This window comes from Manihot esculenta, chromosome 9, assembly GCF_001659605.2.
Source record: "Manihot esculenta cultivar AM560-2 chromosome 9, M.esculenta_v8, whole genome shotgun sequence".
Classification (NCBI taxonomy): Eukaryota; Viridiplantae; Streptophyta; class Magnoliopsida; order Malpighiales; family Euphorbiaceae; genus Manihot; species Manihot esculenta.
In genome coordinates this window covers 13,919,669-13,947,662 of record NC_035169.2, presented here as the reverse complement: position 1 = coordinate 13,947,662, position 27,994 = coordinate 13,919,669, and the positions used below count along the sequence as shown (strand labels likewise).

The 27,994-nt window shown below is 34.1% G+C and overlaps 1 protein-coding gene and 1 long non-coding RNA gene across 10 annotated transcripts in view; one reads left to right on the top strand and one right to left on the bottom strand.

The window, feature by feature from the left end:
• Window positions 1-27,994, bottom strand: part of LOC122721271 (protein PELOTA 1-like) — an 83,678-nt gene that overhangs the window by 49,326 nt on the left and 6,358 nt on the right. The window lies entirely within an intron of this gene.
• Window positions 2,506-24,748, top strand: LOC110629814. Of its 2 annotated transcripts, none has more exons than XR_006351897.1 (3): window positions 2,506-8,576; window positions 15,556-15,758; window positions 24,635-24,748. It is a non-coding gene; the product is annotated as an uncharacterized LOC110629814 (long non-coding RNA). The 2 variants fall into 2 exon arrangements; XR_006351896.1 differs by lacking the exon at window positions 24,635-24,748 and adding an exon at window positions 21,350-21,768.

Below are 27,994 nucleotides of genomic sequence, written 5' to 3'. Positions count from 1 at the left end.
ACACCTTGGATAACCAAGGCGAGGTATTAATCGTTGGTTAATTAAGGTAAAATTCATAAATGGTGTAGAAAAACCTAAAACGCTCTCATCGACGCCGTCGCTCGCTGCCGAATTTATTTTCCCGACTTCGTCCTTCGCACAAAAAGTTGGCCTTCTCGCTTCACCACCATTTTGGCCTCAGAAAAGGAGATATTGCCTTCGTGCTTTCTCCTAACTCTATTCAGCTTTCGGTCCTTTATTTCTATATCTTCTCTCTCGGTGTCGTTACCTATCCTAAAAAATCAAGTATCTTTAAACTTGAGATTCTCCACCAAATTCAGCTGTCGAAACCTTTACTTGTGTTCGTCACGTCGAATGCTGCTCATACAATTCCTAATCTCAAAACAATCGTACTCGACTCTCCCGAGTTTGAATCGCTGATGATGAGTCTAGCTCACTGTGGAGAAATGGAAGGAGGGAAGGTTTACCAATTGGACCCTGGGACAATTCTCTATCCTCACGGACTACTGGTCGAGTTAATGGAGTGGTTTTGGCTCATCAAAATTTCAGATGCATGGTGGCCCTAAGTCATGCGGTTTACACGAGCTGGATGGCAGCTGCAACTTTCTTTTTTATCGTTGCCTTATTTTCATGTTTATGGTTTATGTTATTCCGTGAGAGGTTTAACTATGGGAGTGGCGGTGGTGTGCATAGGTAGATTTGATATGAAGACAATGTTGATAGTAATTCAGGAGTGTAAGATAGACTGCACCGGTGGTGGTGCTGATAACTAAGGATCCTAGGTTGTTAGACAGCTAAGATTTTAGCTCTATAGATGTTGCAGGTTGCAGCGTTGCTTCGCTTAGAAAAAGCGTAGTTGAACTGTTCCGTGAACAATTTCGAAATTTCACTTTAAGTGAGGTTAGTTAAACACCAAACTTGGATTTTTACCATTAACCGGTGGTTAATTTCTCATATTGGCTATTCAATGTGTAGCGTATGATCCACCATTAAGTAATAAAAAAATACAAATGGAACGTCACGTTAGCTACCGGCAAATGCTCCCCCACTTTCATTTCAAATTTGAATTGAATCGCTAAATGTTTTTAAATCCTAACTAATTGTACCAAGTAAAATCATTTTAATTAAAATGAAAAAATTCATAAAGGTTTAAATTTTTTATGCCATTATCCAAAAATATATTAAATGTCATGAAATACATGATAATAGTTAATTAACAAAATGAGAGAAGCACCACGGTACTTTTCCATTTCGGTTAGTTAAATAACCTTATAGGGGTGTTGGAGTTAGTGGTATTAGAGCTAACGTTTAGGCCTTTCTAGGTGTTAAGGAGAAGGAACAAGTATAAGCAAATGTGTATACCTTATAGGTTAAGGTCTTGATATAACTCTACTATAGGCTTTTGTAAGTTGGCTAAGAATATTATTTGACATTCAATCTGTGTTAGAAGATAGAGGTAATAGTCTAAAGTCGTGATCGCGATAATCTATTCAACGCTACCAATGTTTGTATTGTAAGCTGCAGATTACATTATGGACATTGGAGCATTGAGTGGAAATTGTGTGCATCACTTTTAAGAACTTGCTAGGATATAGTAGATGCCTTATATCTAATGCAGTTGTACCATGACAAGTTTCTAACTGCTATGAATTGACTTTAAATAATAGTTTATATCCTTTTAGAATAAAATACCAGAGATATTAGCAATAAGGTATAGAAAAATTCTATGAGAGCGACAATGTACTCAAAAAACATAATTGTTTTTGTGTTGTTTATCATTAAAAAGAGGAATTTTATAAATATTATGATATAAGAGAAATGAAAAAAAGGAGAGGTATGAGTAGGTGAAATAGGCTAGAACATGTTAGTGACCAATCTTCTTGTTCACTTTTTACTGTGATGATTGTTTGATATCGAAACATAGTCTTAACCTTCGAGAGAAATAAATTTGAATTATCATAATAACAGATTCAAGAGTTTTAAGGAAAGTTTAATTATCTAAACATTATGTAAGAGGGGATTGAAGATACAAGGTAAATACGCACATAAAATAGGTGATAGTTATGAGATGGTAGGTGTGATTAAGGGGTTAATTTATCTCATTAATAACATATTAGTTACTCTAGCTAGGAAAAAAATACGGAAGATTGTAGAGTCTATCAAACTTTTAAAAACATGACATAAACAGTGTATGAATTCCTAATGTACTTTTTGATAAATATTTCGATTCATCACTTGGAAGTGGATAGAGTTGCCTTTAAGATTATATTGAAGGTCTATATTGGAAAACCGAATTAATCACTGCAATAGTTTATTCTTTTTTCCTTTTTGGAAGCATTTTTAAATTTGATAAGATTAGATAAATCATTTTGGAGGAAGTGATATTATTTGAGATAATATTGTTATTTATTGGAAGTTTAGTTTTTATCTATATTTGTGATATAGTTAGATTTTAAACACTTTAATCGGTACAAGTAATTATTATTGATAGGTTATATTGATATCTGTTTATATATAAATATGTGTATATATATATATATATGTTTTGAATGTTGGTATTTAGTTTCTTAATTGGATTGTGCAAAGTTAGCTATGAAAATATAATTATTCATGTTTCCTTAGTTATTTCCTGGATTCTAGATATAACCCTTATTCCTCCAATAGATTATTGAATAAATGAATAAGATTATTTTTGTATAGCATAGTGTGATATTGTGGTTGATTATTAGCAAGAATAAATTATGTTAGTATAAACTTTATGTTATTATCTATTGTTAAGAGCTACGTGGACCTGATCCTCTATTGGAGGTACGTAGGCAGCCTTCGGGTGCGGTCGAAATATAATATATGTTAAGACTTTAATTAGCAAATAGTAGCGATGTAAATTCAAGCCATATTAACAGATTTTCATGTTGAATAAATTACTTATTGGAAATTTAATAAGTTTAATATGACTAAAATAATTAACATACAAATAATTATATTTATAAGATTATAGAAAAAATAAAGCCACAAAAGAAATCACTGAATTAGCTAAGATATAGGAGAACAATTTTGATAAAGAGACTATGAGTGAATTAGACCCTTAATATTGCCAAAACTTGACTATAACTTAGGATAGAAGCATACAGAAGTACCTAAAATGAATAACTTGGAAAGCTTGTCAAAGGAACGAAAATTGGCATGCGAATAGGTGCAATTTGTGATATAAAACAACAATTGAAAGGCAGTGTCACAGTCTAGATATAAAACGTAAGTTGGCATTTGAAAGGCAGTGTCGTAGTTCAGTTATAAGGCATAAAGGAAGTGTTGTACCTATCCCAAATCCTCATTCACTAGCAGACTGAATGAAATTGTTTCTTGAAAAAATAAAGAATAGTGGCATAAAAATCCAAAATTTTATTTCTTGGCACATTAAATTAGGATTTAAAAATATTTGGCGATTCTTTACAAATTTGAATTGAAAGTGGGGGAGCATCTGTCGGTAGCAGGCCATATTGTATTTTTATATTACTTGATGCTGGATTCTACGCTACACCTTGGATAACCAAGGCGAGGTATTAATCGTTGGTTAATTAAGGTAAAATTCATAAATGGTGTAGAAAAACCTAAAACGCTCTCATCGACGCCGTCGCTCGCTGCCGAATTTATTTTCCCGACTTCGTCCTTCGCACAAAAAGTTGGCCTTCTCGCTTCACCACCATTTTGGCCTCAGAAAAGGAGATATTGCCTTCGTGCTTTCTCCTAACTCTATTCAGCTTTCGGTCCTTTATTTCTATATCTTCTCTCTCGGTGTCGTTACCTATCCTAAAAAATCAAGTATCTTTAAACTTGAGATTCTCCACCAAATTCAGCTGTCGAAACCTTTACTTGTGTTCGTCACGTCGAATGCTGCTCATACAATTCCTAATCTCAAAACAATCGTACTCGACTCTCCCGAGTTTGAATCGCTGATGATGAGTCTAGCTCACTGTGGAGAAATGGAAGGAGGGAAGGTTTACCAATTGGACCCTGGGACAATTCTCTATCCTCACGGACTACTGGTCGAGTTAATGGAGTGGTTTTGGCTCATCGAAATTTCAGATGCATGGTGGCCCTAAGTCATGCGGTTTACACGAGCTGGATGGCAGCTGCAACTTTCTTTTTTTCGTTGCCTTATTTTCATGTTTATGGTTTATGTTATTCCGTGAGAGGTTTAACTATGGGAGTGGCGGTGGTGTGCATAGGTAGATTTGATATGAAGACAATGTTGATAGTAATTCAGGAGTGTAAGATAGACTGCACCGGTGGTGGTGCTGATAACTAAGGATCCTAGGTTGTTAGACGGCTAAGATTTTAGCTCTCTAGATGTTGCAGGTTGCAGCGTTGCTTCGCTTAGAAAAAGCGTAGTTGAACTGTTCCGTGAACAATTTCGAAATTTGACTTTAAGTGAGGTTAGTTAAACACCAAACTTGGATTTTTACCATTAACCGGTGGTTAATTTCTCATATTGGCTATTCAATGTGTAGCGTATGATCCACCATTAAGTAATAAAAAAATACAGATGGAACGTCACGTTAGCTACCGGCAAATGCTCCCCCACTTTCATTTCAAATTTGAATTGAATCGCTAAATGTTTTTAAATCCTAACTTATTGTACCAAGTAAAATCATTTTAATTAAAATGCAAAAATTCATAAAGGTTTAAATTTTTTATGCCATTATCCAAAAATATATTAAATGTCATGAAATACATGATAATAGTTAATTGACAAAATGAGAGAAGCACCACGGTACTTTTCCATTTCGGTTAGTTAAATAACCTTATAGGGGTGTTGGAGTTAGTGGTATTAGAGCTAACGTTTAGGCCTTTCTAGGTGTTAAGGAGAAGGAACAAGTATAAGCAAATGTGTATACCTTATAGGTTAAGGTCTGGATATAACTCTACTATAGGCTTTTGTAAGTTGGCTAAGAATGTTATTTGACATTCAACATGTGTTAGAAGATAGAGGTGATAGTCTAAAGTCGTGATCGCGATAATCTATTCAACGCTACCAATGTTTGTATTGTAAGCTGCAGATTACATTATGGACATTGGAGCATTGAGTGGAAATTGTGTGCATCACTTTTAAGAATCTGCTAGGATATAGTAGATGCCTTATATCTGATGCAGTTGTACCATGACAAGTTTCTAACTGCTATGAATTGACTTCAAATAAAAGTTTATATCCTTTTAGAATAAAATACTAGAGATATTAGCAATAAGGTATAGAAAAATTCTATGAGAGCGACAATGTACTCAAAAAACATAATTGTTTTTGTGTTGTTTATCATTAAAAAGAGGAATTTTATAAATATTATGATATAAGAGAAATGAAAAAAAGGAGAGGTATGAGTAGGTGAAATAGGCTAGAACATGTTAGTGACCAATCTTCTTGTTCACTTTTTACTGTGATGATTGTTTGATGTCGAAACATAGTCTTAACCTTCGAGAGAAATAAATTTGAATTATCATAATAACAGATTCAAGAGTTTTAAAGAAAGTTTAATTATCTAAACATTATGTAAGAGGGGATTGAAGATACAAGGAAAATACGCACATAAAATAGGTGATAGTTATGAGATGGTAGGTGTGATTAAGGGGTTAATTTATCTCATTAATAACATATTAGTTACTCTAGCTAGGAAAAAAATACGGAAGATTGTAGAGTCTATCAAACTTTTAAGAACATGACATAAATAGTGTATGAATTCCTAATGTACTTTTTGATAAATATTTCGATTCATCACTTGGAAGTGGATAGAGTTGCCTTTAAGATTATATTGAAGGTCTATGTTGGAAAACCGAATTAATCACTGCAATAGTTTATTCTTTTTCCTTTTTGGAAGCATTTTTATATTTGATAAGATTAGATAAATTATTTTGGAGGAAGTGATATTATTTGAGATAATATTGTTGTTTATTGGAAGTTTAGTTTTTATCTATATTGGTGATATAGTTAGATTTTAAACACTTTAATCGGTACAAGTAATTATTATTGATAGGTTATATTGATATCTGTTTATATATAAATATGTGTATATATATATATATATGTTTTGAATATTGGTATTTAGTTTCTTAATTGGATTGTGCAAAGTTAGCTATGAAAATATAATTATTTATGTTTCCTTAGTTATTTCCTGGATTCTAGATATAACCCTTATTCCTCCAATAGATTATTGAATAAATGAATAAGATTATTTTTGTATAGCATAGTGTGATATTGTGGTTGATTATTAGCAAGAATAAATTATGTTAGTATAAACTTTATGTTATTATCTATTGTTAAGAGCTACGTGGACCTGATCCTCTATTGGAGGTACGTAGGCAGCCTTCGGGTGCGGTCGAAATATAATATATGTTAAGACTTTAATTAGCAAATAGTAGCGATGTAAATTCAAGCCATATTAACAGATTTTCATGTTGAATAAATTACTTATTGGAAATTTAATAAGTTTAATATGACTAAAATAATTAACATACAAATAATTATATTTATAAGATTATAGATAAAAATAAAGCCACAAAAGAAATCACTGAATTAGCTAAGATATAGGAGAACAATTTTCATAAAGAGACCATGAGTGAATTAGACCCTTAATATTGCCAAAACTTGACTATAACTTAGGATAGAAGCATACAGAAGTACCTAAAATGAATAACTTGGAAAGCTTGTCAAAGGAACGAAAATTGGCATGCGAATAGGTGCAATTTGTGATATAAAACAACAATTGAAAGGCAGTGTCACAGTCTAGATATAAAACGTAAGTTGGCATTTGAAAGGCAGTGTCGTAGTTCAGTTATAAGGCATAAAGGAAGTGTTGCACCTATCCCAAATCCTCATTCACTAGCAGACTAAATGAAATTGTTTCTTGAAAAAATAAAGAATAGTGGCATAAAAATCCAAAATTTTATTTCTTGGCACAATAAATTAGGATTTAAAAATATTTGGCGATTCTTTACAAATTTGAATTGAAAGTGGGGGAGCATCTGTCGGTAGCAGGCCATATTGTATTTTTATATTACTTGATGCTGGACTCTACGCTACACCTTGGATAACCAAGGCGAGGTATTAATCCTTGGTTAATTAAGGTAAAATTCTTAAATGGTGTAGAAAAACCTAAAACGCTCTCATCGACGCCGTCGCTCGCTGCCGAATTTATTTTCCCGACTTCGTCCTTCGCACAAAAAGTTGGCCTTCTCGCTTCACCACCATTTTGGCCTCAGAAAAGGAGATATTGCCTTCGTGCTTTCTCCTAACTCTATTCACCTTTCGGTCCTTTCTTTCTATATCTTCTCTCTCGGTGTCGTTACCTCTCCTAAAAAATCAATTATCTTTAAACTTGAGATTCTCCACCAAATTCAGCTGTCGAAACCTGTACTTGTGTTCGTCACGTCGAATGCTGCTCATACAATTCCTAATCTCAAAACAATCGTACTCGACTCTCCCGAGTTTGAATCGCTGATGATGAGTCTAGCTCACTGTGGAGAAATGGAAGGAGGGAAGGTTTACCAATTGGACCCTGGGACAATTCTCTATCCTCACGGACTACTGGTCGAGTTAATGGAGTGGTTTTGGCTCATCGAAATTTCAGATGCATGGTGGCCCTAAGTCATGCGGTTTACACGAGCTGGATGGCAGCTGCAACTTTCTTTTTTTTCGTTGCCTTATTTTCATGTTTATGGTTTATGTTATTCCGTGAGAGGTTTAACTATGGGAGTGGCGGTGGTGTGCATAGGTAGATTTGATATGAAGACAATGTTGATAGTAATTCATGAGTGTAAGATAGACTGCACCGGTGGTGGTGCTGATAACTAAGGATCCTAGGTTGTTAGACGGCTAAGATTTTAGCTCTCTAGATGTTGCAGGTTGCAGCGTTGCTTCGCTTAGAAAAAGCGTAGTTGAACTGTTCCGTGAACAATTTCGAAATTTCACTTTAAGTGAGGTTAGTTAAACACCAAACTTGGATTTTTACCATTAACCGGTGGTTAATTTCTCATATTGGCTATTCAATGTGTAGCGTATGATCCACCATTAAGTAATAAAAAAAAAACAGATGGAACGTCACGTTAGCTACCGGCAAATGCTCCCCCACTTTCATTTCAAATTTGAATTGAATCGCTAAATGTTTTTAAATCCTAACTTATTGTACCAAGTAAAATCATTTTAATTAAAATGCAAAAATTCATAAAGGTTTAAATTTTTTATGCCATTATCCAAAAATATATTAAATGTCATGAAATACATGATAATAGTTAATTGACAAAATGAGAGAAGCACCACGGTACTTTTCCATTTCGGTTAGTTAAATAACCTTATAGGGGTGTTGGAGTTAGTGGTATTAGAGCTAACGTTTAGGCCTTTCTAGGTGTTAAGGAGAAGGAACAAGTATAAGCAAATGTGTATACCTTATAGGTTAAGGTCTGGATATAACTCTACTATAGGCTTTTGTAAGTTGGCTAAGAATGTTATTTGACATTCAACCTGTGTTAGAAGATAGAGGTGATAGTCTAAAGTCGTGATCGCGATAATCTATTCAACGCTACCAATGTTTGTATTGTAAGCTGCAGATTACATTATGGACATTGGAGCATTGAGTGGAAATTGTGTGCATCACTTTTAAGAATCTGCTAGGATATAGTAGATGCCTTATATCTGATGCAGTTGTACCATGACAAGTTTCTAACTGCTATGAATTGACTTCAAATAAAAGTTTATATCCTTTTAGAATAAAATACTAGAGATATTAGCAATAAGGTATAGAAAAATTCTATGAGAGCGACAATGTACTCAAAAAACATAATTGTTTTTGTGTTGTTTATCATTAAAAAGAGGAATTTTATAAATATTATGATATAAGAGAAATGAAAAAAAGGAGAGGTATGAGTAGGTGAAATAGGCTAGAACATGTTAGTGACCAATCTTCTTGTTCACTTTTTACTGTGATGATTGTTTGATATCGAAACATAGTCTTAACCTTCGAGAGAAATAAATTTGAATTATCATAATAACAGATTCAAGAGTTTTAAAGAAAGTTTAATTATCTAAACATTATGTAAGAGGGGATTGAAGATACAAGGAAAATACGCACATAAAATAGGTGATAGTTATGAGATGGTAGGTGTGATTAAGGGGTTAATTTATCTCATTAATAACATATTAGTTACTCTAGCTAGGAAAAAAATACGGAAGATTGTAGAGTCTATCAAACTTTTAAGAACATGACATAAATAGTGTATGAATTCCTAATGTACTTTTTGATAAATATTTCGATTCATCACTTGGAAGTGGATAGAGTTGCCTTTAAGATTATATTGAAGGTCTATGTTGGAAAACCGAATTAATCACTGCAATAGTTTATTCTTTTTCCTTTTTGGAAGCATTTTATATTTGATAAGATTAGATAAATTATTTTGGAGGAAGTGATATTATTTGAGATAATATTGTTGTTTATTGGAAGTTTAGTTTTTATCTATATTGGTGATATAGTTAGATTTTAAACACTTTAATCGGTACAAGTAATTATTATTGATAGGTTATATTGATATCTGTTTATATATAATATGTGTATATATATATATGTTTTGAATATTGGTATTTAGTTTCTTAATTGGATTGTGCAAAGTTAGCTATGAAAATATAATTATTTATGTTTCCTTAGTTATTTCCTGGATTCTAGATATAACCCTTATTCCTCCAATAGATTATTGAATAAATGAATAAGATTATTTTTGTATAGCATAGTGTGATATTGTGGTTGATTATTAGCAAGAATAAATTATGTTAGTATAAACTTTATGTTATTATCTATTGTTAAGAGCTACGTGGACCTGATCCTCTATTGGAGGTACGTAGGCAGCCTTCGGGTGCGGTCGAAATATAATATATGTTAAGACTTTAATTAGCAAATAGTAGCGATGTAAATTCAAGCCATATTAACAGATTTTCATGTTGAATAAATTACTTATTGGAAATTTAATAAGTTTAATATGACTAAAATAATTAACATACAAATAATTATATTTATAAGATATAGATAAAAATAAAGCCACAAAAGAAATCACTGAATTAGCTAAGATATAGGAGAACAATTTTCATAAAGAGACCATGAGTGAATTAGACCCTTAATATTGCCAAAACTTGACTATAACTTAGGATAGAAGCATACAGAAGTACCTAAAATGAATAACTTGGAAAGCTTGTCAAAGGAACGAAAATTGGCATGCGAATAGGTGCAATTTGTGATATAAAACAACAATTGAAAGGCAGTGTCACAGTCTAGATATAAAACGTAAGTTGGCATTTGAAAGGCAGTGTCGTAGTTCAGTTATAAGGCATAAAGGAAGTGTTGCACCTATCCCAAATCCTCATTCACTAGCAGACTAAATGAAATTGTTTCTTGAAAAAATAAAGAATAGTGGCATAAAAATCCAAAATTTTATTTCTTGGCACAATAAATTAGGATTTAAAAATATTTGGCGATTCTTTACAAATTTGAATTGAAAGTGGGGGAGCATCTGTCGGTAGCAGGCCATATTGTATTTTTATATTACTTGATGCTGGACTCTACGCTACACCTTGGATAACCAAGGCGAGGTATTAATCCTTGGTTAATTAAGGTAAAATTCTTAAATGGTGTAGAAAAACCTAAAACGCTCTCATCGACGCCGTCGCTCGCTGCCGAATTTATTTTCCCGACTTCGTCCTTCGCACAAAAAGTTGGCCTTCTCGCTTCACCACCATTTTGGCCTCAGAAAAGGAGATATTGCCTTCGTGCTTTCTCCTAACTCTATTCACCTTTCGGTCCTTTCTTTCTATATCTTCTCTCTCGGTGTCGTTACCTCTCCTAAAAAATCAATTATCTTTAAACTTGAGATTCTCCACCAAATTCAGCTGTCGAAACCTGTACTTGTGTTCGTCACGTCGAATGCTGCTCATACAATTCCTAATCTCAAAACAATCGTACTCGACTCTCCCGAGTTTGAATCGCTGATGATGAGTCTAGCTCACTGTGGAGAAATGGAAGGAGGGAAGGTTTACCAATTGGACCCTGGGACAATTCTCTATCCTCACGGACTACTGGTCGAGTTAATGGAGTGGTTTTGGCTCATCGAAATTTCAGATGCATGGTGGCCCTAAGTCATGCGGTTTACACGAGCTGGATGGCAGCTGCAACTTTCTTTTTTTCGTTGCCTTATTTTCATGTTTATGGTTTATGTTATTCCGTGAGAGGTTTAACTATGGGAGTGGCGGTGGTGTGCATAGGTAGATTTGATATGAAGACAATGTTGATAGTAATTCAGGAGTGTAAGATAGACTGCACCGGTGGTGGTGCTGATAACTAAGGATCCTAGGTTGTTAGACGGCTAAGATTTTAGCTCTCTAGATGTTGCAGGTTGCAGCGTTGCTTCGCTTAGAAAAAGCGTAGTTGAACTGTTCCGTGAACAATTTCGAAATTTCACTTTAAGTGAGGTTAGTTAAACACCAAACTTGGATTTTTACCATTAACCGGTGGTTAATTTCTCATATTGGCTATTCAATGTGTAGCGTATGATCCACCATTAAGTAATAAAAAAATACAGATGGAACGTCACGTTAGCTACCGGCAAATGCTCCCCCACTTTCATTTCAAATTTGAATTGAATCGCTAAATGTTTTTAAATCCTAACTTATTGTACCAAGTAAAATCATTTTAATTAAAATGCAAAAATTCATAAAGGTTTAAATTTTTTATGCCATTATCCAAAAATATATTAAATGTCATGAAATACATGATAATAGTTAATTGACAAAATGAGAGAAGCACCACGGTACTTTTCCATTTCGGTTAGTTAAATAACCTTATAGGGGTGTTGGAGTTAGTGGTATTAGAGCTAACGTTTAGGCCTTTCTAGGTGTTAAGGAGAAGGAACAAGTATAAGCAAATGTGTATACCTTATAGGTTAAGGTCTGGATATAACTCTACTATAGGCTTTTGTAAGTTGGCTAAGAATGTTATTTGACATTCAACCTGTGTTAGAAGATAGAGGTGATAGTCTAAAGTCGTGATCGCGATAATCTATTCAACGCTACCAATGTTTGTATTGTAAGCTGCAGATTACATTATGGACATTGGAGCATTGAGTGGAAATTGTGTGCATCACTTTTAAGAATCTGCTAGGATATAGTAGATGCCTTATATCTGATGCAGTTGTACCATGACAAGTTTCTAACTGCTATGAATTGACTTCAAATAAAAGTTTATATCCTTTTAGAATAAAATACTAGAGATATTAGCAATAAGGTATAGAAAAATTCTATGAGAGCGACAATGTACTCAAAAAACATAATTGTTTTTGTGTTGTTTATCATTAAAAAGAGGAATTTTATAAATATTATGATATAAGAGAAATGAAAAAAAGGAGAGGTATGAGTAGGTGAAATAGGCTAGAACATGTTAGTGACCAATCTTCTTGTTCACTTTTTACTGTGATGATTGTTTGATATCGAAACATAGTCTTAACCTTCGAGAGAAATAAATTTGAATTATCATAATAACAGATTCAAGAGTTTTAAAGAAAGTTTAATTATCTAAACATTATGTAAGAGGGGATTGAAGATACAAGGAAAATACGCACATAAAATAGGTGATAGTTATGAGATGGTAGGTGTGATTAAGGGGTTAATTTATCTCATTAATAACATATTTGTTACTCTAGCTAGGAAAAAAATACGGAAGATTGTAGAGTCTATCAAACTTTTAAGAACATGACATAAATAGTGTATGAATTCCTAATGTACTTTTTGATAAATATTTCGATTCATCACTTGGAAGTGGATAGAGTTGACTTTAAGATTATATTGAAGGTCTATGCTGGAAAACCGAATTAATCACTGCAATAGTTTATTCTTTTTTCCTTTTTGGAAGTATTTTTATATTTGATAAGATTAGATAAATTATTTTGGAGGAAGTGATATTATTTGAGATAATATTGTTATTTATTGGAAGTTTAGTTTTTATCTATATTGGTGATATAGTTAGATTTTAAACACTTTAATCGGTACAAGTAATTATTATTGATAGGTTATATTGATATCTGTTTATATATAAATATGTGTATATATATATATGTTTTGAATATTGGTATTTAGTTTCTTAATTGGATTGTGCAAAGTTAGCTATGAAAATATAATTATTCATGTTTCCTTAGTTATTTCCTGAATTCTAGATATAACCCTTATTCCTCAAATAGATTATTGAATAAATAAATAAGATTATTTTTGTATAGCATAGTGTGATATTGTGGTTGATTATTAGCAAGAATAAATTATGTTAGTATAAACTTTATGTTATTATCTATTGTTAAGAGCTACGTGGACCTGATCCTCTATTGGAGGTACGTAGGCAGCCTTCGGGTGCGGTCGAAATATAATATATGTTAAGACTTTAATTAGCAAATAGTAGCGATGTAAATTCAAGCCATATTAACAGATTTTCATGTTGAATAAATTACTTATTGTAAATTTAATAAGTTTAATATGACTAAAATAATTAACATACAAATAATTATATTTATTAGATTATAGAAAAAAATAAAGCCACAAAAGAAATCACTGAATTAGCTAAGATATAGGGGAACAATTTTGATAAAGAGACTATGAGTGAATTAGACCCTTAATATTGCCAAAACTTGACTATAACTTAGGTTAGAAGCATACAGAAGTACCTAAAATGAATAACTTGGAAAGCTTGTTAAAGGAACGAAAATTGGTATGCGAATAGGTGCAATTTGTGATATAAAACAACAATTGAAAGGCAGTGTCACAGTCTAGATATAAAACGTAAGTTGGCATTTGAAAGGCAGTGTTTCAGTTATAAGGCATAAAGGAAGTGTTGTACCTATCCCAAATCCTCATTCACTAGCAGACTGAATGAAATTGTTTGTTGAAAAAATTAAAAATCCAAAATTTTATTTCTTGGCACATTAAATTAGGATTTAAAAATATTTGGCGATTCTTTACAAATTTGAATTGAAAGTGGGGGAGCATCTGTCGGTAGCAGGCCATATTGTATTTTTATATTACTTGATGCTGGAATCTACGCTACACCTTGGATAACCAAGGCGAGGTATTAATCGTTGGTTAATTCAGGTAAAATTCATAAATGGTGTAGAAAAACCTAAAACGCTCTCATCGATGCCGTCGCTCGCAGCCGAATTTATTTTCCCGACTTCGTCCTTCGCACAAAAAGTTGGCCTTCTTGCTTCACCACCATTTTGGCCTCAGAAAAGGAGATATTGCCTTCATGCTTTCTCCTAACTCTATTCACCTTTCGGTCCTTTATTTCTATATCTTCTCTCTCGGTGTCGTTACCTGTCCTAAAAAATCAAGTATCTTTAAACTTGAGATTCTCCACCAAATTCAGTTGTCGAAACCTTTACTTGTGTTCGTCACGTCGAATGCTGCTCATACAATTCCTAATCTCAAAACAATCGTACTCGACTCTCCCGAGTTTGAATCGCTGATGATGAGTCTAGCTCACTGTGGAGAAATGGAAGGAGCGAAGGTTTACCAATTGGACCCTGGGACAATTCTCTATCCTAACGGACTACTGGTCGAGTTAATGGAGTGGTTTTGGCTCATCGAAATTTCAGATGCATGGTGGCCCTAAGTCATGCGGTTTACACAAGCTGGATGGCAGCTGCAACTTTCTTTTTTTTCGTTGCCTTATTTTCATGTTTATGGTTTATGTTATTCCGTGAGAGGTTTAACTATGGGAGTGGCGGTGGTGTGCATAGGTAGATTTGATATGAAGACAATGTTGATAGTAATTCATGAGTGTAAGATAGACTGCACCAGTGGTGGTGCTGATAATTAAGGATCCTAGGTTGTTAGACGGCTAAGATTTTAGCTCTCTAGATGTTGCAGGTTGCAGCGTTGCTTCGCTTAGAAAAAGCGTAGTTGAACTGTTCCGTGAACATTTCGAAATTTCACTTTAAGCCAAGTTATGTTAAACACGAAACTGATTTTATACCCACATTAGACCGTGTAATTTCTCCAATATTGGATTTCAATTGAGTCTGATCACATCAAGAATAAAAATTAATACAGATGGAACGTCACTGATTAGCTACCTCAGGCCAAAGCTCCCCACTTCATTTCAAATTTGAAATTTGAATTCGCAAATGCTGTTTTAAATCCTAACTTATTGTACCAAGTAAAAATTTAATTAAAACCCAAAATTCTAAAGGTTTAATTTTATGCCATATCCAAAAATATATTAAATGTCATAGAAATACATGATAAAGTATTGACAAAAAGTAAGCACCATGGTACTGGCCCATTTCGCTTAAGTAAATAACTTATAGGAGTGTGAAGTAGGTGTATTAGAGCTAACGTTTAGGCCTTTCTAGGTGTTAAGGAGAAGGAAACAAGTATAAGCAAATGTGTTTATAAGGCTTTTGTAAGTTGGCTATGTTATTTGACATTCAACCTGTGTTAGAAGATAGAGGTGATAGTCTAAAGTCGTGATCGCGATAATCTATTCAACCAAGGTATTGTAAGCTGCAGATTACATTATGGACATTGGAGCATTGAGTGGAAATTGTGTGCATCACTTTTAAGAATCTGCTAGGATATAGTAGATGCCTTATATCTGATGCAGTTGTACCATGACAAGTTTCTAACTGCTATGAATTGACTTCAAATAAAAGTTTATATCCTTTTAGAATAAAATACTAGAGATATTAGCAATAAGGTATAGAAAAATTCTATTAGAGCGAGTACAAAAGCTTTCTGTTGCTCCTCTCCCCATTAAACCCAAATTTTATAAATATTTGATGTAAGAAATGAAAAAATCGTAGAGAAATCGCGCACAAACCTCCTGTAAAAGCTTGCAAGGCCATGAAAGTTCCTCACATCTGAAATAGATTTAGGAATAGGCCACTCCTTTATAGCTTTCACCTTCTCTTCATCTACCTCAATTCCCTGTGCACTCACAACAAAACCAAGGAAAACAAGTCTATCTATACAAAATGTGCACTTCTTAAGTTTAGCATACAAGCTCTCTTTCCTCAAAACCTGCAGAACCAACCTAACATGCTCAATATGTTCGTCGAGAGACCTGCTATAGATCAAGATATCATCAAAGTAAACAACAACAAATTTTCCTAAGTATGCACGCAACACATGATTCATTAGCCTCATAAACGTACTAGGTGCATTGGACAAACCAAAAGGCATAACTAACCATTCATACAAACCATACTTTGTCTTAAATGCAGTTTTCCATTCATCACCAGGTTTCATCCTAATCTGATGATATCCACTCATAAGATCAATTTTTGTAAAGTACCTGGCACCATGAAGCTCATCCAACATGTCATCTAGCCGAGGTATAGGATGCCTGTACTTCACTGTGATCTTGTTAACTGCTCTACAATCAACACACATTCGCCAAGAGCCATCCTTCTTTGGAACAAGCAGCACAGGAACAACACATGGACTTAAACTCTCTCTCACCAGTCCCTTCTCCATAAGCTCGTCAATTTGCCTTTGCATTTCCTTTGTTTCCATTGGATTGCTTCGGTAAGCTGGTCTATTTGGAATGCTAGAACCAGGTATGAAATCTATCTGATGCTCGATGCCCCTCAACGGTGGCAATCCACTAGGTAGCTCATCTGGAAAGACATCAGTGAATTCCTGCATCATAGACTTAAAACTAGAAGGCAAACAAAACTAGAAGGCAAACAAGAAAGGTTAATATCAGTGTCAGTAAATAAAATCTCCTTATATCTTATAAGCAACACGGGCTGCCCTAAAGAAATAGCACTCTTAACCTCTCTCGCTCTCACATAAAAAGTCTGTTTTGCCCTCCCCTCTTGCATCTTTTCTCTCACCAATGGGCCATTTATTGGTCTTGATTCTTTTCCAGCCTCTTTACCCTTAGATTCACACTTTTCTCTCATTTTTTCCGCAGAACTCAAGCTCTCACTCCCCGTTGTAGCCAAGGCCGAAGCCTCCCTCGCCCTCTCCAGCATCTTTATTTGATCAGCATATACCTCTTGAGGTGATAAAGGAGCGAGTATAACCTTCTGTACTTCATGAGTGAAGGAGTACTTGTTATTGAACCCATCATGTTGCACCTTTCTATCATATTGCCACGGTCTACCTAACAACATATGGCTTGCCTGCATAGGTACCACATTACACAAAATCTCATCCTTGTACCTACCAATGGAAAATGGTATAACCACCTGGCGTGTAACCTTAACCTCACCACAATCATTCAACCATTGCAATCTGTATGGCTTAGGATGTTTAATAGAAGCCAAGCCCAATTTCTCCACCATATATACACTAGCCACATTTGTGCAACTACCCCCATCAATAATGAGAGTACACACTTTTCCATTAACCAAACACCTAGTGTGAAATATGTTTTCCCGTTGTTCTAGACTTTCTTCCTTAACCTGGATATTCAAAGCACGCCTAGCAACAAGCATCTCACCACGTTCAGCAAGCAACACATTATCAACAAACACATCCGAATCATCACAGTCATTATGAGCATCAATCAATTCAGTCATATTAGCATCTATCTCTTCATCACTATGATCAGAATCAGACACTACACCCCCATCAGCAGTTGCTATCATAACTCTTTTATTAGGACATTGAGATGCAATATGTCCTTTTTCCAAACATTTAAAACATTTTATCTCTCTAGTAGGGTTAGAAGAGTTAGAAGTACCTGACTGTTCCTTGTTATTCCCTTGAGAAGGTCCTTTGTTAGTGGCCACCGAATCTTTGCCCCCTTGGATTGGGCTTTTATAATCTTTCTTTTCTCCACTTCTATAGCCTGGAAATCCACCACCACTGTTTGAGGACTTGTATGTGAGTTTAAGATTATTTCTGCCCTTGTGTCGCCTTTCTATTTTCATTGCTTTATCAACCATATCCTCCATGGTATTGTATTGGTACATGTCAAGTTCTTCAGCAATGTAGTGGTTAAGGCCACCTAGAAACCTGGACATCAACATTTGCTCATCCTCCTCAATATGAGCCCTAGCCATCATCATCTCCATCTCCTTGTGGTATTCTTCCACACTCTTTCCTCCTTGCACCAGTCTTGCCAACCTGTTGTACAAATCCCTATAATAGTGCGAAGGAATAAATCTTTGGCGCATCAACTCTTTCAAGTAGTCCCATGGTGGAACTGCCCTTAAGCCCTTATTCCTCCTAGTGGATTTCAATTGATCCCACCAGAAAGAGGCATAACCCGTGAACTCAACGGCGGCAATATGAGACTTCTTCTCCTCGGTATAGTTATGACACTCAAAGATTTGCTCGGTTTTTCTCTCCCATTCAATGTATTCTTCAGCATTGTTATTCCCTTTAAATTCAGGAACTTTCATCTTTATGGAGCTCAAGTCACCGTCAATTGTGTTGGTTTGGTATGTCTCGGTGTCATCATCATTTCTGCCAAGCCTAGCATCTCCACCTCTATTCCACCCTACGCCTGTTCTATTACCTCCATGAACTTCTCCTCTCCCCCTCCCTTGTCCGACATTATCTTCTGTATCATCAACTTCACCTCGAACTTGAGGTTCTCGGACTTGTGGTCTATCGGGGTTAAGAATTCGATGAGCCATTCTCGTAGAAGTAGAAGCCTGTGAGACTTTCAAACTCTCCATACTTACGGTCATCCTCTCAAGAGCCCTACTGAGCCTTTGTAACTCACCACTGACTGACTTCTTAAAGATCTCATAATCGTTACCCATGTCCGATTCACTTTCACCAGTACTATCCACCACATTTTTGTCTTTACTCATCCTACCTTAAATCAACAAAGAACAAAGAAACTAGCAAATATTGTGTTAGAAAAGAAAGCACTCAAGTGTCTGCACACTTACCACTCTTTTGTTGATTCTTCAATTGCACTTCAGAAACTAAGGTCAACAAACTAACCACAAGGTGCGTTTAATGAAACAAAGAAAAAAACCTAAGGAAAGAAGGAAGCGCACAAAAACTAGAAAGAAGACACTGACAATTTGGAAAGTAACACCAGAACTAGGTGGTGTGCTACTTGAAAATATCACCTAGAGTATAGACACAAGCAAATAATACTCCAGCAATGTCAAGGAAATAAAAACAAGCTTAAACCAAAAAGGAAACTTAGAATTCAAATAAAAACGAATCTGGAAAATTTTGAATTTAATTCACTTCAAAGTAAATTAAATATGGATCTATTAAAATCTACCCAAAAAGGCAAGTATCAAGACCCACAAATAGAGACAGAAAAAAAAATCAAATAAAATTCAATAGGCAGATTTCTTTTGTCTCTAATCTGGATTCAACCCAATTCAAATTTCAAATTTCCAAATTGATTCCCACAAACTACAGCAATCAATTGAGATAGGTACGGAAATATAGATACAATCACAATTTCTGCCAGAACAAGATAAGGCAAAGGGATTTTTTTTTTTTTCGTTTTTTTTTTGTATTGCGATTTTTTTTTTTTTGTGATGCACGAAGAAAAGGAAAACTCAGAAAAAAAAACTCAGAAAAAAAGGAAAACTCAGTAACGAAGAAAAGGAAACTCACAGAAATCAATAACGAAGAAAAGGAAAACCCAGAAAAAAAAAAACTCTAGATCCTGAGATAAATAAGAATTTACCACACTTTGGCTCTGATACCAACTGACGCGGAACCCTATGGCACAAGCCTCAAACCCACACGCACAAGTAGATATGGAATCCAAAGATCTGATAAACCCACCTCCTATGGCACCCCACACTTAGAGAAGCTGAAACACTAATGATCGAAGGATTTAGATGAGAATTTGACAAACGCCACAACGAATAGTTGATAAGTAAGCCAAGAATCCTGGTGCAATTGATGAAAGCAAATCCTCACTCTCACTCAAAGCAATACACGCCAAAGGCATGAAAATAATTCTGATAATTGATTTCAAAGCTGTCTCTTACAATTGTTTCTTATCCTTATATAGTAAGGAGAAAAACAATTAAAACCCTAGGACACTCTTCTTGGGCCTGACTTAAACACATAAGGCCCAAGCCCAATCACATACTAAAATAACACATAAGTATTAAAACATAAGCCCAAAACATGGCCCAACACTCTAAAACTTAAAAGGTAAGATATGGCCAGAATACAAGCCCAAACAAAGTTAAAATAAAACAAGTGTTAAATCATAAAAATGTAGCAAGCCCATCATATCAATGCTGAATAAATTAGACAGCGTTATCTCCATTACACACTTTAAGCAAGGTGAGTAGCTTAGGTGTGTCTTCAAGCTTCACGAGACATTTGCTAAAGGCAAGCTCAGTCAATTCTTGTGTTACTTGTTCTTGAATGTGTAAGTTCATAGCTGCTTTAAGCTTCTTAGCTTTGCTCCTTGTCACTGGTCCGCTAGGGAGCACCAATGAATCCTTGCTTCCTTGATTCTCGTGTGATTGTGCTTGCTGGTTCGTATCATGTTCCATGAACAATATCGAAATTTCGCTTTAAGTGAGGTTAGTTATACACCAAACTTAGATTTTTACCATTAACCGGTGGTTAATTTCTCATATTGGCTATTCAATGTGTAGCGTATGATCCACCATTAAGTAATAAAAAAAAACAGATGGAACGTCACGTTAGCTACCGGCAAATGCTCCCCCACTTTCATTTCAAATTTGAATTGAATCGCTAAATGTTTTTAAATCCTAACTTATTGTACCAAGTAAAATCATTTTAATTAAAATGCAAAAATTCATAAAGGTTTAAATTTTTTATGCCATTATCCCAAAATATATTAAATGTCATGAAATACATGATAATAGTTAATTGACAAAATGGGAGAAGCACCATGGTACTTTTCCATTTCGGTTAGTTAAATAACCTTATAGGGGTGTTGGAGTTAGTGGTATTAGAGCTAACGTTTAGGGCTTTCTAGGTGTTAACGAGAAGGAACAAGTATAAGCAAATGTGTATACCTTATAGGTTAAGGTCTGGATATAACTCTACTATAGGCTTTTGTAAGTTGGCTAAGAATGTTATTTGACATTCAACCTGTGTTAGAAGATAGTGGTGATAGTCTAAAGTCGTGATCGCGATAATCTATTCAACGCTACCAATGTTTGTATTGTAAGCTGCAGATTACATTATGGACATTGGAGCATTGAGTGGAAATTGTGGACATCACTTTTAAGAATCTGCTAGGATATAGTAGATGCCTTATATCTGATGCAGTTGTACCATGACAAGTTTCTAACTGCTATGAATTGACTTCAAATAAAAGTTTATATCCTTTTAGAATAAAATACCAGAGATATTAGCAATAAGGTATAGAAAAATTCTATGAGAGCGACAATGTACTCAAAAAACATAATTGTTTTTGTGTTGTTTATCATTAAGAAGAGGAATTTTATAAATATTATGATATAAGAGAAATGAAAAAAAGGAGAGGTATGAGTAGGTGAAATAGGCTAGAACATGTTAGTGACCAATCTTCTTGTTCACTTTTTACTATGATGATTGTTTGATGTCGAAACATAGTCTTAACTTTCGAGAGAAATAAATTTGAATTATCATAATAACAGATTCAAGAGTTTTTAGAAAGTTTAATTATCTAAACATTATTTAAGAGGGGATTGAAGATACAAGGAAAATACGCACATAAAATAGGTGATAGTTACGAGATGGTAGGTGTGATTAAGGGATTAATTTATCTCATTAATAACATATTAGTTACTCTAGCTAGGGAAAAAATACGGAAGATTGTAGAGTCTATCAAACTTTTAAGAACATGACATAAATAGTGTATGAATTCCTAATGTAATTTTTGATAAATATTTCGATTCATCACTTGGAATTGGATAGAGTTGCCTTTAAGATGATATTGAAGGTGTATGTTGGAAAACCGAATTAATAACTGGAATAGTTTATTATTTTTCCCTTTTTAGAAGCATTATTATATTTGATAAGATTAGATAAATTATTATGGCGGAATTGATATTATTTGAGAGAATATTGTTGTTTATTGGAAGTTTAGTTTTTATCTATATTGGTGATATAGTTAGATTTTAAACACTTTAATCGGTACAAGTAATTATTATTGATAGGTTATATTGATATCTGTGTATATATATATATGTTTTGAATATTGGTATTTAATTTCTTAATAGGATTGTGCAAAGTTAGCTATGAAAATATAATTATTTATGTTTTCTTAGTTATTTACTGGATTCTTGGTATAACCCTTATTCCTCCAATTGATTATTCAATAAATGAATAAGATTATTTTTGTATAGCATAGTGCGATATTGTGGTTGATTATTAGCAAGAATAAATTATGTTAGTATAAACTTTATGTTATTATCTATTGTTAAGAGCTACGTGGACCTGATCCTCTATTGGAGGTACGTAGGCAGCCTTCGGGTGCGGTCGAAATATAACATATGTTAAGACTTTAATTAGCAAATAGTAGCGATGTAAATTCAAGCCATATTAACAGATTTTAATGTTGAATAAATTACTTATTGGAAATTTAATAAGTTTAATATGACTAAAATAATTAACATACAAATAATTATATTTATAAGATAATAGATAAAAATAAAGCTACAAAAGAAATCACTGAATTAGTAAAGATATAGGAGAACAATTTTCATAACGAAACCATGAGTGAATTAGGTCCTTAATATTGCCAAAACTTGACTATAACTTAGGATAGAAGCATACATAAGTACCTAAACTGAATAAGTTGGAAAGCTTGTCAAAGGAACGAAAATTGGCATGCGAATAGGTGCAATTTGTGATATAAAATAGCAATTGAAAGGCAGTGTCGCAGTCTAGATATAGAACGTAAGTTGGCATTTGAAAGGCAGTGTCGTAGTTCAGTTATGAGGCATAGACGAAGTGTCGCACCTATTCCAAATCCTCATTCACTAGCAGACTAAATGAAATTATTGCTTGAAAAAATAAATAATAATGGCATAAAAATCATTCTTGGCACAATAAACTAGGATTTAAAAATATTTGGCGATTCTTTCCAAATTTGAATTGAAAGTGAGGGAGCACCTATCGGTAGCAGGCCATATTGTATTTATTTATTACTTGATGCTGGACTCTACTCTACACCTTGTATAACCAAGGCGGGGTATTAATCCTCGGTTAATTAAGGTAAAATTCTTAAATGGTGTAGAAAAACCTAAAACGCACTCATCGAAGCCGTCGCTCGCTGCCGAGTTTATTTTTCCGACTTCGTCCTCCGCACAAAAAGTTGGCCTTCTCGCTTCACCTCCATTTTGGCCTCAAAACAATCGTACTCGACTCTCCCGAGTTTGAATCGCTGACGATGAGTCTAGCTGGAAGGAGGGAAGGTTTACCAATTGGACCCTAGGACAATTCTCTATCCTCACGGGCTATTGGTCGAGTTAATGGAGTTGTTTCGGCTCATCGAACTTTCAGATGCATGGTGGCCCTAAGTCATGCGGTTTACACGAGCTGGATGGCAGCTGCAACTTTCTTTTTTTCCGTTGCCTTATTTTCATGTTTATAGTTTATGTTATTTCGTGAGAGTTTTAACTATGGGAGTGGCGGTGGTGTCCATAGATAGATTTGATATGAAGACAATGTTGACAGTAATTCAAGAGTGAAAGATAGACTGCACCCGCGGTGGTGCTGATAACTAAGGATCCTAGGTTGTTAGACGGCTAAGATCTAGATGTTGTAAGTTGCAGCGTTGCTTCGCTTAGGAAAAGCGTAGTTGAACTGTTCCGTGAACAATTTCGAAATTTGACTCTATGTCAGGTTAGTTAAACACCAAACTTGGATTTTTACCATTAACCGGTGGTTAATTACTCATATTGGTTATTCAATGTGTAGCGTATGATCCACCATTAAGTAATAAAAAAATACAGATGGAACGTCGCGTTAGCTACCGGCAAATGCTCCCCCGCTTTCATTTCAAATTTGAATTGAATTGCTAATTGTTTTTAAATCCTAACTTATTGTACCAAGTAAAATCATTTTAATTAAATGCAAAAATTCATAAAGGTTTAAATTTTTTATGCCATTATCCAAAAATATATTAAATGTCATGAAATACATCATAATAGTTAATTGACAAAAGGAGAGAAGCACCACAGTACTTCTACGTTTCGGTTAGTCAAATAACCTTATCGGGGTGTTGGAGTTGGTGGTATTAGAGCTAACGTTTAGGCCTTTCTAGGTGTTAAGGAGAAGGAACAAGTATAAGCAAATGTGTATACCTTATAGGTTAAGGTCTGGATATAACTCTACTATAGGCTTTTGTAAGTTGGCTAAGAATGTTATTTGACATTCAACATGTGTTAGAAGACACAGGTGATAGTGTAAAGTCGTGATCGCGATCGCGATAATCTATTCAATGCTACTAATGTTTGTATTGTAAGCTGCAGATTGCATTATGGACATTGGAGCATTGAGTGGAAATTGTGTGCATCACTTTTAAGAATCTGCTAGGATATAGTAGATGCCTTATATCTGATGCAGTTGTACCATGACAAGTTTCTAACTGCTGTGAATTGACTTCGAATAAAAGTTTATATCCTTTTAGAATAAAATACTAGAGATATTAGCAATAAGGTATAGAGAAATTCTATGAGAGCGACAATGTACTCAAAAAACATAATTATTTTTGTGTTGTTTATCATTAAAAAGAGGAATTTTATAAATGTTATGATATAAGAGAAATGAAAACAGAGGAGAGGTATGAGTAGGTGAAATAGGCTAGAACATGTTAGTGACCAATCTTCTTGTTCACTTTTTACTGTGATGATTGTTTGATATCGAAACATAGTTTTAACCTTCGAGAGAAATAAAGTTGAATTATCATAATAACAGATTCAAGAGTTTTAAAGAAAGTTTAATTATCTAAACATTATGTAAGAGGAGATTGAAGATACAAGGAGAACACGCACATAAAATAATTGATATTTATGAGATGGCAGGTGTGATTAAGGGGTTAATTTATCTCATTAATGACATATTAGTTAGTTTTGCTAGGAAAAAACTAACGAAGATTGTAGAGTTTATCCAACTTTTAAGAACATGACATAGATAGTGTATGATTTCGTAATTTACTTTTTGATAAATATTTCGATTCATCACTTGGAAGTGGATAGGGTTGCCTTTAAGATTATATTGAAGGTCTATGTTTAAAAATCGAATTAATCACTGCAATAGTTTATTCTTTTTCCCTTTTTAGAAGCATATAATATTTGATAAGATTAGATAAATTATTTTGGCGGAATTGATATTATTTGAGATAATATTGTTGTTTATTGGAAGTTTAGTTTTTATCTATATTGATGATATAGTTAGATTTTAAACACTTTAATCGGTACAAGTAATTATTATTGATAGGTTATATTGATATCTGTTTACAGGTAAATATGTGTATATATATATATATATATATATATATATGTTTTGAATATTGGTATTTAGTTTCTTAATACGATTGTGCTATGAAAATATGAAAATATAATTATTTATGTTTCCTTAGTTATTTACTGGATTCCGGATATAACCCTTATTTGTCCAATAGATTATTGAATAAATGAATAAGATTATTTTTGTATAGCATAGTGTGATATTGTGGTTGATTATTAGCAAGAATAAATTATGTTAGTATAAACTTTATGTAATATATCTATTGTTAAGAGCTACGTGGACCTGATCCTCTATTGGAGGTACGTAGGCAGGCTTCGGGTGCGGTCCAAATATAACTTATGTTAAGACTTTAATCAGCAAATAGTAGCGATGTAAATTCAAGCCATATTAACAGATTTTCATGTTGAATAAATTACTTATTGGAAATTTAATAAGTTTAATATGACTAAAATAATTAGCACACATATAATTATATTTATAAGAGTATAGATAAAAATAAAGCCACAAAAGAAATCACTGAATTAGATAAGATATAGGAGAACAATTTTCATAAAGAGACAATGAGTGAATTAGACCCTTAATATTGTCAAAGCATGACTATAACTTAGGATAGAAGCATAAGTACCTAAAATGAATAACTTGGAAAGCTTATCAAAGGCATGAAAATTGGCATGCGAATAGGTGCAATTTGTGATATAGAACAGCAATTGAAAGGCAGTGTCACAATCTAGATATAAAACGTAAGTTGGCATTTGAAAGGCAGTGTCGTAGTTCAGTTATAAGGCATAGACGAAGTGTTGCACCTATCCCAAATCCTCATTCACTAGCAGACTAAATGAAATTGTTTCTTGAAAAAATAAAGAATAGTGGCATAAAAATCCAAAATTTTATTTCTTGGCACAATAAATTAGGATTTAAAAATATTTGGCGATTCTTTACAAATTTGAATTGAAAGTGGGGGAGCATTTGTCGGTAGCAGGCCATATTGTATTTTTATATTACTTGATGCTGGACTCTATACTACACCTTGGATAACCAAGGCGAGGTATTAATTCGTGGTTAATTAAGGTAAAATTCTTAAATGGTGTAGAAAAACCTAAAACGCTTTCATCGACGCCGTCGCTCGCTGCCGAATTTATTTTCCCGACTTCGTCCTTCGCACAAAAAAGTTGGCCTTCTCGCTTCACCACCATTTTGGCCTCAGAAAAGGAGATATTGCCTTCATGCTTTCTCCTAACTCTATTCACTTTTTGGTCCTTTCTTTCTATACTTCTCTCTCGTTGTCGTTACCTCTCCTAAAAATCAATTATTTTTAAACTTGAGATTCTCCACCAAATTCAGCTGTCGAAACCTGTACTTGTGTTCGTCACGTCGAATGCTGCTCATACAATTCCTAATCTCAAAACAATCGTACTCGACTCTCCGAGTTTGAATCGCTCATGATGAGTCTAGCTCACTGTGGGGAAATGGAAGGAGGGAAGGTTTACCAATTGGACCCTGCGACAATTCTCTATCCTCACGGACTACTGGTCGAGTTAATGGAGTGGTTTTGGCTCATCGAAATTTCAGATGCATGGTGGCCCTAAGTCATGCGGTTTACACGAGCTGGATGGCAGCTGCAACTTTCTTTTTTTTCGTTGCCTTATTTTCATGTTTATGGTTTATGTTATTCCGTGAGAGGTTAAAACTATGGGAGTGGCGGTGGTGTGCATAGGTAGATTTGATATGAAGACAATGTTGATAGTAATTCAGGAGTGTAAGATAGACTGCACCGGTGGTGGTGCTGATAACTAAGGATCCTAGGTTGTTAGACGGCTAAGATTTTAGCTCTCTAGATGTTGCAGGTTGCAGCGTTGCTTCGCTTAGAAAAAGCGTAGTTGAACTGTTCCGTGAACAATTTCGAAATTTCACTTTAAGTGAGGTTAGTTAAACACCAAACTTGGATTTTTACCATTAACCGGTGGTTAATTTCTCATATTGGCTATTCAATGTGTAGCGTATGATCCACCATTAAGTAATAAAAAAATACAGATGGAACGTCACGTTAGCTACCGGCAAATGCTCCCCCACTTTCATTTCAAATTTGAATTGAATCGCTAAATGTTTTTAAATCCTAACTTATTGTACCAAGTAAAATCATTTTAATTAAAATGCAAAAATTCATAAAGGTTTAAATTTTTTATGCCATTATCCAAAAATATATTAAATGTCATGAAATACATGATAATAGTTAATTGACAAAATGAGAGAAGCACCACGGTACTTTTCCATTTCGGTTAGTTAAATAACCTTATAGGGGTGTTGGAGTTAGTGGTATTAGAGCTAACGTTTAGGCCTTTCTAGGTGTTAAGGAGAAGGAACAAGTATAAGCAAATATGTATATATAACTCTACTATAGGCTTTTGTAAGTTGGCTAAGAATGTTATTTGACATTCAACCTGTCTTAGAAGATAGAGGTGATAGTCTAAAGTCGTGATCGCGATAATCTATTCAACGCTACCAAGGTTTGTATTGTAAGCTGCAGATTACATTATGGACATTGGAGCATTG